The sequence below is a fragment of the Gouania willdenowi genome, chromosome 6, assembly GCF_900634775.1.
Source record: "Gouania willdenowi chromosome 6, fGouWil2.1, whole genome shotgun sequence".
In the NCBI taxonomy this organism is placed as follows: Eukaryota; Metazoa; Chordata; class Actinopteri; order Blenniiformes; family Gobiesocidae; genus Gouania; species Gouania willdenowi.
The window spans coordinates 18,602,138-18,618,133 of record NC_041049.1 but is presented as its reverse complement, the minus strand read 5'-3'; the positions used below and the strand labels follow the sequence as shown (position 1 = coordinate 18,618,133).

General features: G+C 46.0%; 1 long non-coding RNA gene across 1 annotated transcript; it reads left to right on the top strand.

Annotated features, from left to right (window-relative positions):
- Window positions 1–485: 485 nt before the first annotated feature.
- LOC114466001 (uncharacterized) lies at window positions 486–15,610 on the top strand. Its single transcript, XR_003674371.1, has 3 exons — window positions 486–601; window positions 12,164–12,166; window positions 15,596–15,610. It is a non-coding gene; the product is annotated as an uncharacterized LOC114466001 (long non-coding RNA).
- Window positions 15,611–15,996: the final 386 nt, after the last annotated feature.

Here is a 15,996-nt window from a genome sequence, read left to right as displayed (position 1 = left end):
GAGTGGGGGAGATCTAACCAGGGAAAGACACTGGATGTAGTCAGGAAGGCTAGCGTGGCAGCTAGAGTCAACCTAGGAAGGTAAGCTGATGACTAAACGTTTGGTGGAAGCTCGGGAATAGTGAGTTGTATCTGACTCGAGTGTAGCTTACAAAACACTGGTAGAAGATACAGATTGACTGGGGTTTTGATTGGGGTTTTCTTTGATGGAGAAACGGTACACAGACATCGCCAGCGTCCTCTCCATTAGCCTCAAACTCAGGAATTATTTTGTTCTTTGTTGTGGTGGTTTGGATTAATGAGACATTCAAGCTTTAAGGTTGCTGGTCAAATGCAGAAACAGGGTTCATAATGTCAAAGGGTTTTGGGGAACATACCGGTCTGGGATTCAGAGGTTAACAAGCTTTCAGCGTGTAAGCCTGCTGTTCAGTGCTCTGTGTTATGTATGTTGCCCGATAGTGGTTAAAGCACAGCAGAGCCTCCTCAGGCAGAGGATTCCTATGACTTTTAGATGTGCCCCTGCTTCAACACACCTGAATTAAAAGAATGGCTCGTTATCATGCTTCTGCGGAGCTTAATGACAACACATTGGTTTCAACCAGGTGTATTGGAGGAGGGACATATCTAAAAGTCTCAGGAATCCGGCTCTCAAGTACTGGAGTTGACCACCCCTGTGTTAGATGGTCACTCTTCCCCACCCAAGTGAGCCCAGTTCCTGCTCTGGTTATCCCGGTGTGAAAATAGCCTTTAGATAAATAGTCCAAATTGCTTATAGGATTGAGTATGTATTTATGATTGTCCGTATCTGTGCGATGGCCCTGCAACAGACTGGTGTCCTGGCCAGGATTTACCTCACTTTATGCCTGCCTAAAGTGAGTAAAGACAATAAATAGAATTTTTTTTTTTTTTTCAATGGAAACCTCCAAATTTGGACCATGGTACATATCCTCCCTTACATGGGAAATATCTTAATTTTCCTCCACTGCATTTATCTATGTTTATTTTCTTTAATTTAGAAGCCAGTGTAAAGTAAGTTAAAGCTTTTCCAGCTCCTCTATCATGTAGATCACTTTGACTGTCTCACAACAAAATACAAAAAAATCATTGAACCCACCACCGCTATTAAAAAATATACTTTAGATTGCTTGACTTTACTCTTTTTTTTTTAAAGCACTGCTAATATTTGCAGAAATTAACCTGCAACTCTGAGTCGGACTCTTTACACGAAGTGGAACCACTTTTATTTGTTACCTGCACTTGTTTGACTTCCACCTACCACCTAATATGACTTTGAAATATGAATCACTTCAGTGTAAAAATCTGGTAAGGCTGACACGATGATGCCATTATTATGACATGACACCTGTGATTAGCATGAATAAGGTATCATGAAGGCTGTCATTAAGTGTTGTTCATCACCTTAACCCTTCGTTACGCTAAGCCTATTCCCTAGCCCTAACCCATGACACCTTATTCATGCTAATGACAGGTGCCATGTCATAATAATGGCAGTGTAATGTCATCCTTATGTATACCCCTTCAAATAAAGTGTTACCAAAAATCTCAATCTTACAATCATAGATGTGGATGCAATTCCACTGAAAATGAAGGTCGTACAGACTTCTTGAATTGTTCTTGTCTACATTATCAAGTCTTTGAAGTAAAGTGAATCTGAAACCATTTGGAAAGTAACGCTCACTCAACAAGCAGTGGGAGCAAACTGTTGGCAGAGGAACAAGAAAATAATAATGGATAACAGCAACAGCAATGCTTATTTAAAAATAGAAACCTGCTGTTTTTTTTTCTCTATATGTAATCCAACATCTTCCATCAACAGCTCATCAGCTTGGTTGCAAGGAGATGCCAATGTGGCAGGCATGTTTATTATCTCTCTCTCTCTCACACAGAGCTGATGAATATCCCTGTTTACCAAACATAAATGAACACTCTAGAAAACTGATTTGCTCTTGTGTTGAAGTGTTGAAGGCGAGAAGCAATTACAGACAACATTTAAAATGAAATAACCTACACTGGCGTCAAGGTCAAGAGAGGGAGAGAGCAAATAGAGGTGAAGGTTGGAAGAAGGTAAAAGAAAGACATGGAGATGAATAGAGTGTATGTGGGCTTGGAGGGGGCAGAGTTTATTAATATAGACATGCTGGTAGTTTTTTTGCTTCTTGAAGTAATAGTACAATAAAACATCCATACTCTGTTACATTCATCTTAAGCAAGCGTGACTTTCCAACTGCAGGAGACTGTTGGGAAAAAAAAAACTCATGTCCATATCTTAAATCTGGGCTGTTTAGACTTTTCTGGTTTGATGTTTTAAAAAACATGTTATCTAAAGTTAATGCACAGATGGACATTTTTATTTGAAGAATGTCATGATGAAGACAGGATTTGGTTTTAATTTTAGGGGGGAATGAATTGTGAGTCCTTTCTTTACGTTACATTTGCAGCGACACCTTTTTCCCTTTAAATAAAAGTGTTATTTATGTAATTATTTATTATTTTAGATGCATTTTCTATTCAGTTGACAAGGTAATTCAGAACCAATTTATAAGTAGGTCCAGAGTTAGTGGAAAAGAAAAAAAAAAAATCTAAATTGTCTTTGTATTGTATCGTGAGCCCATTATCGTCTATCGTATTGTGAACTTCAATTGATAAACTTCTTAACTAATCTATAATGTTTGTGTGTAATTTTACTTTATTTATTTTTGTCATGAAATTCATCATGATTATTTAACCATTTTTAAACCCTTAATAAATGGCAAGTTTTGGACACAGTTGAGTTTTTGCAGTAACTTTGAATTTTCTTTAATTTTGGCTTTTATTTCCAAATCAAACAAATTAATTTATTATTTAAAAATACTAAGATAAAAAAAAATAAATTGCGTGTTCACTTGATGTTGCCCAAATCAAGGTAAGTATTACCCCATAGAAAAGCAAACATTAAGCACACCTTCACTTTAGTGATACAGCAATGTTTAGTTTAACATTAAAAATGACTCTAATCGTTTCATTTATACAACGATTGATGTTTTTTCTGTCACTTTTACTTTCTCCAGTGAGCAGAATTTGATGCTCCAAAGGGCCGGATTGGCCCTCGAGCCATGAGTTTCACACACATGCCTTAAAGGCAAAAAGCTGGACGAATTCAGGTGATTTCTAGGAAAAAGTAAAGAATGCTCAAAAATAGAGTTCTGAGTTAGTGTGTCAAGGATCTAGAAGTGATCAAGGAAGATATTCTCCTCCCTTTGGAAGCTACTCAGATGTAATTTAGTCGTTTGTCAACCATGCAGTGTGGCTGGCTAATAGACTGTAAGGCAACATCCACACAAGCTAAGGGAATCCCTCCACTGTTATCTAATGCAGACATTATCAGACCTACTTACTGAGAGCTGGCTGACAACAGCACTGACACCAGGAATGGTGCTGCAGCCAGACATGATGGGGAATATGGCCAGGAATTTGAGAGTTTGGGGGATAAAAGATTACTGCAATCTTAAAATAGCTTGCGTCATCTGGTAATGAAGAAGTTGCATTTTTTTTTCAGTATGGCACCTAACCAAATGACTGCCGCAGAAAAAAGACTGTCACTAATGTGGCCTTATTTTATTTATTTTTTTAACAATCAGGGAAAACCGAATCAAGATCACTAACAAAGATAATTCATTGAATATTACTGTTTAATGTAAGACTTTTTTTTACAAATTGCATAAATAAAGCAACCACGTACACGTTGAGAAGTTTACCAAGTGACACATTCAAAGCATGGCTAGCTCGGGTAAACAGCTGCAGCTAATACTTCTTCTTAATGGTCCTTAAATCCCTCGGCTTGACAGCAGCCGTAAGCCGAATCCACTACACAAGAAAAAAAGAAATCAAAAGATTGACACAAGATGACAAGCATCCAAACAGCTTCTCCGTTTTCAAGAAAAAAAAGTTTAGTGATTCATTGTCCTTGAAAGACTTTTTCCAATATAAGCATGATTTCCACACGACAATGGCTCACTTATTACATAGGAAATTCAATAAATGTAGAAATGCGCACCCATGTGTAAACCCCACAGCAGTATGTTCTGTTCAACATTTCGTCCAGCAAAAAAGTCTCTGAGGTAGGAAAGATTAGTTCTCTATCGTATCGAGACTATCTCTCCACCCAGTTACATATTCCATATGTACGGGGACTGATCCCACTGGGACAGTTGACGTGGATATTTCTTTAAGACACACCACTACGTGGCCCATGCACGGGCTTAAAAGCCCCAGGTGTGCATGCAATCACTGATTCATTGATTTCCACTCTGGCAGTAGGAGACGTGAGGACAGACGTGTGAGGGAGATTAGCGCTTACCGTGTGTGGGAGTAGGAGTCGAGAGTCTTCGGACCCCTCTCGAGATCGCTTGTCTGCCCTTTATTCTCAGTAGTGAATTGGCGAAGGGGTACCGTAGGGCGTATTGCACGATCCGCTCTGCTAACGCGCCCAGGTACAGTCCACCCCCGAAGCCGACCTGGTCGGCGGGCGTGGTGCGCCGTCCCCTCTCCGCCTGGCGCTGGAGCGACTCGAGGTGTATTGCTGGCTGTCCGGCTTCCGCGTCTGCGTGTCCTCCTGTGTGTGTGTGTGTGTGTGTGTGTGTGTGTGTGTGCGTGTGTGCGTGTGTGCGTGTGTGCGTGTGTGCGTGTGTGCGTGTGTGCGTGCGTGCGTGCGTGCGTGCGCGCGCGCGCGCGCTGCTGTGTCTTCTGACAGCGCGAAGAAAAGAGGAGTAGCAACTGTTAGCTGCTTCGGCTGCAAACAAAACACAGCGTGCAAGAGCACTTCCTAGTTTGCCTGCTACGTCAGTATGGCAAGCCGAGAGGGACCTCCCTGCAGGGGCTGCGTTACGAGAATGCCTGCAGAGGACGGCCATGATTACTGTGTGATGTGCCTGGGCAGCGATCATGCATTTATGGCAAGGGATGACCCATCCTCCTGTATGAGCTATTTTTGCTTATCGGTGAGACTGAGGGAGGCCCGATGCCATGTGTTTAGGGCACAGCCGCCCACACCTGTGCATGGACTGCAGTCGGCCAAGCGCTCTAGGACTGTGGCTCCAGCAGCACAGAGCTCAGCCGGCTTGTGTCCCCCTTTGCCCCCTAGTGGTGGGCTTCTGTCGAGGCACGTGCGATCACGGGGCTGGTTTGACAAGCCTCCCACTCCCCCCAGCTATGTTATCGGTGGGGGCAGAGAGGGGCCGCCCATCTGACTCAGAGTCGGATGGTGAGGTCGATGTGTTGAGCCTGGAGCCCTCAGACAGTTATGCCTTCCCATTGGGGGAGGAAACGGTTGTGGAGGAACGGGCGGAGCCACCCCCTCTCCTCCAGGAGATTGTGAGCAGGGCGGCAGCGGCATTAGGCATATAGCTGCCATCTGACCAGGGGCCTCCCCCCTCCCGGTTCGATGACGCGGAGGGGAGTCGTTCCACGCGCTTCCTCGTCCCTCTCCTCTCGGACTTTGAGGAGGTGCTCCAGAAGCAATTCCAGTCGCCATCAGGTCGCTGGTCTGGGTTCTGTAGACGCCTAGGGGCGGTTCACAACCGTGAGAGGTTGGCTGTGGGCCTTTACCTCCGGTGGACCAGGCTTTAGCGGCTTTCGTGTCGCCGTCGCAATCGGTGCTCGGGAGAAGTAGCTGCTCCATTAAAAACTGCAGGACAATGGACGCACTACTCACCAAAATGCATGGTGCCATGGCGGTCCAGACTCAGCTTGGCAATACGGGGCCCATATTGTCCCTGTATCAACGCCATCTGATTCAGCGGTTGAAGGAGGGGTGCAGTGACGACCTGCCGTTGGAGCTGCAGCAGGTCTCCTCACTTCTCTCTAAACTGATGAGGGAGAAGGCCGAGGCGGCGGGAAAAGCCATGTCGGGCCTCTGGACGGTCAGACGCCACCTGTGGTTGTCGCAGTCCATGCTGCAGCCGGACAACAGGGCCTGCCTCCTCAAACTGCCCGTAGAGCCGTTGGCAATGTTCGGGCCGGGGGCAGCGGCCATGCTCCAGCAGGCGCAGGAAGCCCGCCGCAGCGCCCGAGAAGTAGCAGGCTCCCTGAAACGGAGCCTGGACTGGCGGCGCCCCCAGCCACCGCAGCCAAAACCTCCTCAGCCTGACTGGAGTCAGGGGGATCTGAGGGGCCGACTAGAGGCGGGCAGGCGAGGTAAGTTTAAGAGGGGGAGACGAGGCAGCGGCGGCCAGAGGCCACCCCAGCCTCAGCCTCAGTCCTGACGCTATGCCCTCCCACACCGGACCCTGTCCTCAGGGGGTCCATGCAGCGTGGGAGGATCTGAGGGCAGACCCCTGGGTCGTTTCTACAATGACCCAGGGCTACCGGTTACAGTTCTTGCGCACCCCTCCTGTGACTCGGTTGGCTGTGTTTTCTGTAATCACAGACCTGCAGCACAGAGGGGCTATGCGTTCAGAGGTCTCCTCTCTCCTCGAGAAGAAGGCCATCCGGGAGGTGGGGAGGGAGAACCGTCAGGTGGGGTTTTATTCCTGTTATTTCCTCATCCCGAAACGGGATGTACCCTCCGGCCAATATTAGACCTCAGAGGGCTGAACAAGTTCCTCCGGCCTCTGAAATGCAAGATGCTGACCATACCGGGAGCGAAGCAGGCTGTCCGGGTAGGTGACTGGTTTGCAACCGTCGATCTGGAGGATGCCTATTTTCAAATACCGATCTGGGAAGGGCACAGGCGGTTCCTCAGGTTCGCCTTCGAAGGCAGAACTTTTGAGTTCTCCGTCCTCCCCTTCGGAATCTCTTTGGCCCCCCACACCTTCACCAGATGTATGGATGCGGTTTTGGGGCCTCTGTGTTGCCGGGGTCTCCGGGTGATGAACTACCTGGACGACTGGCTAATATGTGCACAGACGGAGGAGCGGTGTCGCCGCCATCTCACAGTCTTACTGGCACACATCACGAGTCTGGGACTGCGGATCGACAAAAAGAAGTGCAGTCTACAGCCGGCACAGGCCACCCAGTTCCTGGGCATGTGGTTGGATGCCAGGACTGGGTTAGTGACACTGACTTGGGAAAGGCAGGAATCCCTCAGGATCTACCTCTCCCGGTTTTCGCTGGGAGCCAGGGTTACCTGGAGGCTTTGTCTTCGCCTCCTGGGCCTTATGGCGGCATCGGTGCAGGTGGTGCCGCTGGCGCCCAGTACAGAGGTGCCTCTTTTTCTGGGGGCTCTGTCCACAGAGGCACCTGCGTGCCAAAGTGGGGGTCACCAGGAGACTGCGTTCAGCCCTAACATGGTGGGATACACCGGCCAACATCGCCAAAGGGAGTTTGCTGGGTCCCGTGCTCCACCGCCAGGTGATCTCTGCGGATGCATCCCTGACGGGATGGGGCGCGGTCCACGAAGGCGAAGGTGCCAGCGGAAGCTGGACTGGTGCCTGGCTGGCCCGGCATATCAATGTCTTGGAGCTGAGGGCCATCTTTTTGGCTCTTCGGCACTTCGAACTCAGCTTGCATGGCTGTCACGTACTCGTAATGACGGACAGCACAGCGGCGGCGGCGGCTTACGTCAACATGCAAGGGGGCCTGGGTTCCCCAGGCCTTTGCAGGTTGGCACACAGTCTGTGGACATGGGCAGGCACGAGGTTCCTGTCACTCAGAGCCATGCATGTGCCCGGGCTGGTGAACCTGGGGGCGGACCTGCTCTCCAGGGGGGGCCCGGCCCCGGGAGAGTGGCGACTCACCCGGAAGTAGCCGAGGAGATTTGGGGTCGGTTCGGCAGGGCTGTCGCCGACCTGTTTGCATCCCGGAACAACACGCACTGCCCGTTGTTCTTTTCCGTGGGGAGGGACGACCCCCCCGCTGGGTGTCGATGCCATGGCACACCAATGGCCCCCGGGGCTGCGGTATGCTTTCCCCCCTTTCGGTCTCCTTCCCACCCTGCTGCTGAGGGCCCAGGTGGAGGAGGTGAGGCTAATCTTGGTGGCTCCCAACTGGCCACACATGATGTGGTTCTCGGGATTGGCTCCTCTCCTGGACGGGAGTCCATGGGAACTTCCAGCTCGCCGGGACCTCCTGAGTCAGGCGCAGGGGACCCTGTTCCATCCCTTTCCCCAGGGGCTCAGGCTCTGGGCCTGGCCCCTGAGAGGGCCAGCCTGTTGGGCATGGGGTTAGCCCGGTCGGTGGTCCGGACCATTCAGGGCGCTCGAGCACCATCGACTAGAGCAGCCTATTCATACCGCTGGGAGCTCTTCTCATCATGGTGTAGGCTGAATCGGGTCCCGGCTGTCCCGACGTGGGACCTGAAGCTGGTGCTGGCTGCCTTGCGACTGGGACCCTTCGAGCCCCTGGAAACGGTGGACATGAAGTGGCTGTCACTGAAGACTGCGTTTCTCATAGCGGTGGCATCAGCGCGGAGGGTCGGAGAACTACAGGCTCTGTCGATGCACGAGAGCTGCTGTAGATTCCTGCCCGGCGGTGCGGGTGTGCTCTTACGCCCAAATCCTGCGTTCTTGCCGAAGGTGCTCTCGGACTTTCACCTAAACCAGCCAGTAGAGTTAATGTCCCTCCGCCCCTCCCGGGACAGGGATGAGGGGGCGCAGGAAGGGTCGAGGCTATGCCCGATCAGGGCGCTTAAGGTATACATTGAGCAAACTGGTGCTGTCAGGAAGACCGACCAGATTTTTGTTTGTTTTCAGCCCCGGCGCCTAGGTCAGCCGGTGTCTAAATCCAGGCTGTCTCACTGGATCGTGGAAACGATCCAACAGGCTTACACAGACTCCGGTGCTCCGGCTCCGGGAGGGGTACGGGCGCACTCTACAAGAGGCGTTGCCTTTTCCTGGGCCCTGTGGCGGGGAGCCACCCTCTCCGAAGTGTGTGCGGCCGCTACGTGGGCGAGTCCGTCCACCTTTGCAAGGTTTTACAGCCTTAATATGGCTACCGGCACCTCCTTTGGGGAACTTGTGCTGGTTACTAGTCCAAAGTGACCAGGGTCTCTCTTTTACGCCCCTGCGATGGTGAGCTAGAGGTGGTCTGGTTTTTCTTATCCGTGGGCCTAGCGGGAAGGCAGGCCGTCCGGCTACCCCTCCATACACATACGCCCGATCCTTGCGTCTGGCAGGGTTGGCCATACCGGGAGCTGCGTCTGGCGCCTCGGCTGGGGGTAGGCACATGCGTCTGGCGGGGGCCCACGTATGTGTATTATGTACATAGCATGGTTTTGGGTGTCATTGTTCACGTGCACTGTTGGAACACTCTGGTGGCGGTGACGTCTCATTCGATTACCAGGGTCGGGGACCCAGGGGGGGGGGTACTAGAGGGGTGCGTTGCTCTGTCTCCTCAGTCTCATCGCGGTGTGTCTTACAGGGTCCCCGTACATATAGAATATGTAACTGGGTGGAGAGATAGTCTCGATACGATAGAGAACGTTCGGTTACGTTGTAACCTTGGTTCTCTGAGTGGAGTGCATGTAGCCTTAAGTGTAGAAATTTTTTTTTTTTGCACAGTAACACATAGTAATACAACAAAAGCACTGAATAATCACTTCTTTATCCAGAGGTGACACACTGCTAGTGTTTAAGGAGGACACAGAAGGGCTGTCAAACCAGCAGGACTTTTCCCTACATACATGGTTTGCTCAGTGGTAACCAGATTTATTTCAATTCAAGACTTTAATAACTGTACTCAGTTTGCATGTTCTCCCGAAGCACCCATGAGTTTTATTGTTGGTGCAGTTTCATCTTTACAGCTCTAAAGGCTAAAATTTGTTGCATATAAGAGATTATAAAGTTGCTTGGAGAGAACAGTTGTTACTGTGATTGTCGAACACAGTGGTGCTACATGAAAAATGATTTCAGGATCCCAGCTGTAGACGAAAAGAGTTTAGAAGACGAATGAAATCAAGTTTGATTGTAAAAACAAACTAATATTTCCTAGACATCCTCTAGATAAACACATGGCGGAAATGCTAGAATAACGGTGGAATCCTTGAGATTATTGATGTCGTGTTCATTTGGTCCTTTTTTAGATCCTGTTTTATGTTTATCTACTCTACCTGAACAACGACATTTTCCACCTGAAGAAGACACAGGACAGGAGGGCATTTAGTGTTGACTACCAAGAACTTATAATCGACAACCTTCAGTTATTCAAGTAACCATTCCCAAAAGGATTTCTTAAAAAGTAATTAAAACCTGAGGCTTTGGTCGACTTATGTTTAGGCTGGAAATTCAAAGAAAATGTCTTGATTATGGGCGAGTTCAGTCCAGGGGCCATGTTTTATAGTTATGCTATGAAACCTCCGAAGAACAATCTATGCTATGCTAACTACCTAGTCAATACTCACTATACCTTTTTAAAATCCCAATTCCCTCCACATTTGCAACTAAATATTCAAAATTGGTATACTTTAACTAAAATGTCAAGAGTTGGACAATAATAAATGAACAACTCCACTTTGCACCCAGAGACATTTGTTTTCAGTAGAAAAAAGGTGGTTTTGGGGTTTAGTTACTAAAATTGTACTACCTATACAAATGTATGTAAAATCATTGAAAAGTAAAGATTTTTGAAGTATGAATAATGCAAATGAAAGGTGAGTTCAAGCTATGGAAGGAGGTCTACTCGAGATTCTGAATTAAATGAGGTCGTCATGACTGTAGCCCATTCAGCCAATGAAGTGTAATAGATTGTAGCACTTGGTTGACCATTTATTGGATTAAAAATCTCTCCATGTAGTTTAGCAAACAGGGAGCCCCAAAAGAGCATCTTGCATCGGGCCCCACAAATCTAGATATTGCAGGAGTTATGCCTCTATAACTCTTAAGTTTTACACAATGGTTTCTTTTTGTACTAATTGTACTGCCCCACATTTAGATTTTATGACAAATCTAAAAAAAAAACACTGTCACCACCTCAGAATGATTTCTCTTTAATGAAAGGAGCGTGATACTGTGTTGCAGTTTTGATACATACTGTACAGGTTCTGTTTTGTGTCTAATCCCTATTATCCTGACCCAGATTTGTGCCCTCAGACTTCAGTTACAGGTAAAATTAACATCTGTTCCTTATGGATTTACAGTATCTCCACAAGGGACAGCATGCAGCACATCTGGAACATTTGACCATTGCCAAGGAGCTTCAAAGAACCCAGTAATCTTTGATGCTTATTTGCATTTTCTTCAAATGCCAAAAAACAAAACAAAAAAAGAAAAAACATGCTGGTTTGGGCAAAGGGATTGTGTAGCTGGGAAGTATACGAGATTTCAAAAGCAAAACACATTTACCGATACATCTTTATTTTTGCTCGGAATGATGCCATATGTTCACATTTCTGGTGATGGAAGTGTAAGTGGAAAAAAAATACTTTGTTTACCAACTTTTTAGTGACCAGGACCATCATTTTAAAACCATAACCAAAATGACAATTTGGATTAAACCTAGAGACTTTGTTGAATCCCACTTACTTGAAAAATCATGTTCACTTTGATGAATGACTTTATGGAATTGAAATATAACTCTTTTCAGAGCTAAAGTGTTTGCAGTCCAATTATTGAAAAACATTTGTTTTATTCTGCTAAAAATCTTTATTGAGAAGCTTTTCAGCAAAGGCAATAATAGGGTGCTTTTCTTTCACTATATGCAATAAATTTTTTCTTGATGGAAATGGTGGCGAAGTCTTTCATTTCTCACAATTTTCATGTCATATTTTTAACTGAAGTCTTTGCTGGTCTGACCTGGTACAGCTTGTGAAATAAAAGTGAACCTCATCTATGGGGCCATTATTGTAACAAAACCATTTGTGAGTGCGTAATACAATCCATGTGTCTGTACGTTGATCCGTGTGTAGAATTAGGAATTGTAAACTGAGTAGTCTGTGTGTAATCCATCATGTCCGTCTGTAATAATGTTCGTATGCGTGTGCCATCAACCAAGAAACTCTATTGTAGGGCCGTTCAATTTGGGACCCGCGGGCCAAAGTTGGCCCACAAACTATTGGTTTTGACCCAATGCCCATATTTGAAATAAAAAAAAAAAAATAATTCTCCCTTCTCCAGCAGTCTGGATATATTTTTTGTTGCACTTCTATCACCACAAATTGCCATTGTTTTACATTAGGAGTGGGGGGGGGGCGCTGTTGAGCTCCCGCCAGCTCAGATTTGTAGCATATGGACCAGAGAGTGAGAGGATGTTGCGGTCAGAACTGAGATTGAGCGCGTAAATCAGTTTCACACTTATAACAGAAAGTTTAAAATGAGCCGGGAACATGAGTCCAACAATTTATAGAAAATGCAACAGTATTTGAGTAGTTTGTGCAGCCCTTTTCTGTACATGTGGCTGTAGTCAGTGGAGCTTCAAATGGAACTACTGGGACTTCAGTCTGATTCAGACCTCCTGTTCCTGCACACAAGTATGCCAACATCTGCAAACATGCGCAAGCAGGTGATGCTGTCCCTCTTTGGCAGTACGGTACATATGTCTGTGAGCCGGCTTTCAGCCTGTTGAATCTCATTTGTAAATCTACACTCGAAGTGTTAAGCGCACACAGCGGAGCTTGTGCGGTGTGCGCCGCTCCCGCCACACAGACGGTGGTGCTCGTCACGGCGAGCTAATGCTAACCACTTCATAAAAGTTAGAGACCAGTAAAGGGCTTACTGTCATCAAACAACAAAGAGCCACTGATTTGTTCATGGTCAGATTTACACTTGTCTTAAAATATAAGGGATATGGAGCTTGGTTAGGGTGGTGGGACGGCTCGTAGCGGGCGCCTGAAAATTTCCCTTATTTTCAAATCCAAAACTTGACAGGTATGAGCCTGTCATGGTGTCCTATCTGAACCAACAGAATAAAGGACGTGGGTTACAGGGAACAGCTACCTTTGACAAACGAGTGCGTCTTCACTGCCTTGCACTTTTGAAACTCGGAGGAGCCACTCGCATTAGTTATTCTCCAGCGCCGCCATTAGTTTCGGATGACGCATCGGCGCGCATATTTTGTGTCAACATATTTTTTGCGTCGCCGTCATCGATTACGTCGCTGCGTTGTCTCGGCCCTAGTGCTAACCCCCATTCTGCCCTCATTCATTAATAGAAGTTGCATATCACAGCATGTGAGGGCACTTCACATAGCAGCAGCTCATACATTTACACGTCACTTTTGGCGTTTCCAATCTTTTAAACACAGAGAGTTGACTGCCGTTCAACTACCTAATGTATTCCACCTTTTGACAGGCGCCATTGTAGCAAGACAATGACTATAACTGCCTGTGGTTTTGATGTTTTAGATATCTGGTTTGGTTGTCTCTGCTTACATCAACTGCAATTGACCTGAAGAGCTCTCGGTGGCAGCTTCTGTATTCCTCAATCACCTTATTTTAATGCTACACCACAGAAACGCTCTATAATGGGAGCACTCGCATTTTATTATAGCCAAGTGAATCTATGAGAAGAGCAAGATAATTCATTTTCTAGGCCTCTTATTTCTTTGTGTGTGAAGAACTGTTTGTGTGTGTGTGTGTGTGTGTGTGTGTGCGCGCTGTTATGGATTGTAGTGACAGGTATTCTATGAACCCCAGAGTAGCTCTGCCGCCGAGTGTTTTAGATGAATCACCGGCTAGGTGGCAAGAGGTTATTACAGAGAGAAACACGGATGTATAAAGAATCTAAAAGAGATAAAGAAGATTGATAACTCTCTAGTGGCACATGTGTTAAAACATGTCAATGACACTTTCACCTTTAAGGTCTTCTCTTTTGTTCCTTTCCACGTGCTTTTCGTTTTACGAGTTTCACCGTTGCTCTTTCATCTTTTCCCAGCTCTTAATCTTCCGCATCAATGGTAATAAATTACATCTGAGCTCATGTTTTGACCCTTTAATCATCACCTGTGACCATCCTAAAATAACACTGTGAGAACTGAGAATGAGCCTATGAGTTGATGTTATAAATGGTCGAAGAGATGAATATCCCATTAAAGTCCAATGAAAAAGTGTAGAAGGCGCACGGGGGGGGGTTACTATTATTAATGCAAAGTTCATGAAATGCACAATTAATTTTGAAAGGTGAGTAGGTGTTTAATCAAACCCCACGTGAGGTGATCAATTGTAGGATAAGGAAAACGTGCTGAATGATTAGACTACCTTAGAGTGTGGAACATACAGTATGTCAGCAGGGATTCAGTGTAATTGCCTGTATTGTAGGATTACATTGGTGGCAAAAATGAGGACTGTAACAATCATAGTCGGCACCAGCCAGTATTAAATAAGGGGGCATCAAGAAAACTGCGGGGGGCACAAGTACGTGCTGCATTTACGAGCACCCCCCACATGTGCACATAACTATACGCGCACCAACATTTAAAATAAATATCAAACGCCATTCAACATTAAAACAGGATCCTATTACACCAAAAAGCAGATGAAAGCCTCTAAAAATATGGAGGCATATAACTTTTTTGTGAGTGGGTTGGTCCACAACCTCACCAGTAACGGCTATAATGTAAACAGACATGCAATACATCTTAACGACGTTAGCCAGACAGTCGAGGATACAAGAGGTTTGTCACATACATATATATTACTGCTGAATAGTACTTTACGACATGTAGTGAAATAGCATTTGGGTGTTCAGCTTTTACTGTGTGCACAGTGTACAGCAGGGGTGAAAGAAAGAAGGAAAATAATATAGTAAATGAGCATTTGGAGCAGCCATAAACTCCACAAAACATGGGCATTTTGATTATTTCAGATGGCAGGTTCTCAAGCTACTTCACTTCCTGCCTTCCATCTGAATTTAGCGCTCTATATCTCTATCTGGCTCTGGCGATGCAGCAATGTGAGTGACGTCACATGAATCAACAGAGCAGGCTCCGTCCGTCAGGTCAGTGTGTGTGGTCAGTTGCGATAGCCAATTGGATCTCTTGACTTTGAGTAATAAAAAGCTCCCCCTGTAGCGTGGGGAGAGTGGGGTGGGGGGGGCACAGTAGGTCAGCCGGGGGAGGGGGCACGGCCCGCGAATGCCCCACATGACGCCGACACTAATATCAATGTAGGATAGAATACACAATTGCTGAAGGTGAGCTGAGGAGGTATTGGGCTCAACAGTGTTTTCTAAATGGGTTTGATATGTTCCCACAACAGGGGGATAGAGTTTATTCTCTTAAGTTGAGAAAAAATTAAGAATGTCTTCAATTCAGTCACCTGATCTGGAGCCTCATTTATAAAACATTGTGTACTAGAATCAATACTAAAATTGTATGTGTGCCAAAACTGTGAAAATATACTGTGCCCAAAAATGTTCTGATTCTTAAACCTTTTTTTGACATTTTTCACTGGTTTGTTAATTAATGAATTTGTTTGTTCGTCTGTTAGCAGGATTATGTCAAAAGTTTAAGCATGTCGACAAAATTTTAACCTAAGATAGATCTTACGCAATGTATGATTCCATTACATTTTGGAAGGGATACGGACTAATACACAGGTTCTGGATGAATTTGAAAAATAAAAATATTTCGTTTCGTAATTGACGATCATTGTAAAAATGTACTTAGTTTTTTCTTTTTTGAATAGTCCTGCTAATACAATTTTACCTACTGCATTATTTTTATGGTGATAGAAATTACCAGTTACATGCCAATATGTGGCAAAGTGGATATTTGGTGCTTGGCAGAGGTTTGCGCTCTGAGTGCTCTTGAGTATTTAGTACACTGGGGTACCCTGGTTAGTAAAATTGGAGTAAATGTGTTATCCTCATAAAACCCATTCTATAACTATAATAATAAAGCTTACAGTATATAGTTATGCATCCTCACTAACTACAGAGACCCAAGTGTGATCAGTGGGAGGGCCAGGGGTGGTGATAATCTCATTTGTTCTTGGACAAATCCATCAACCCGGTGGCAGAGAATGTACTTTCAGAGCGCAGTAATTGAGGCCTGCGATGCATGAGCACAAACACCACGCTAAACACAGCCTCTGATTACCACTGACTAATGAAATGGTTCTGTAGCCAAACTT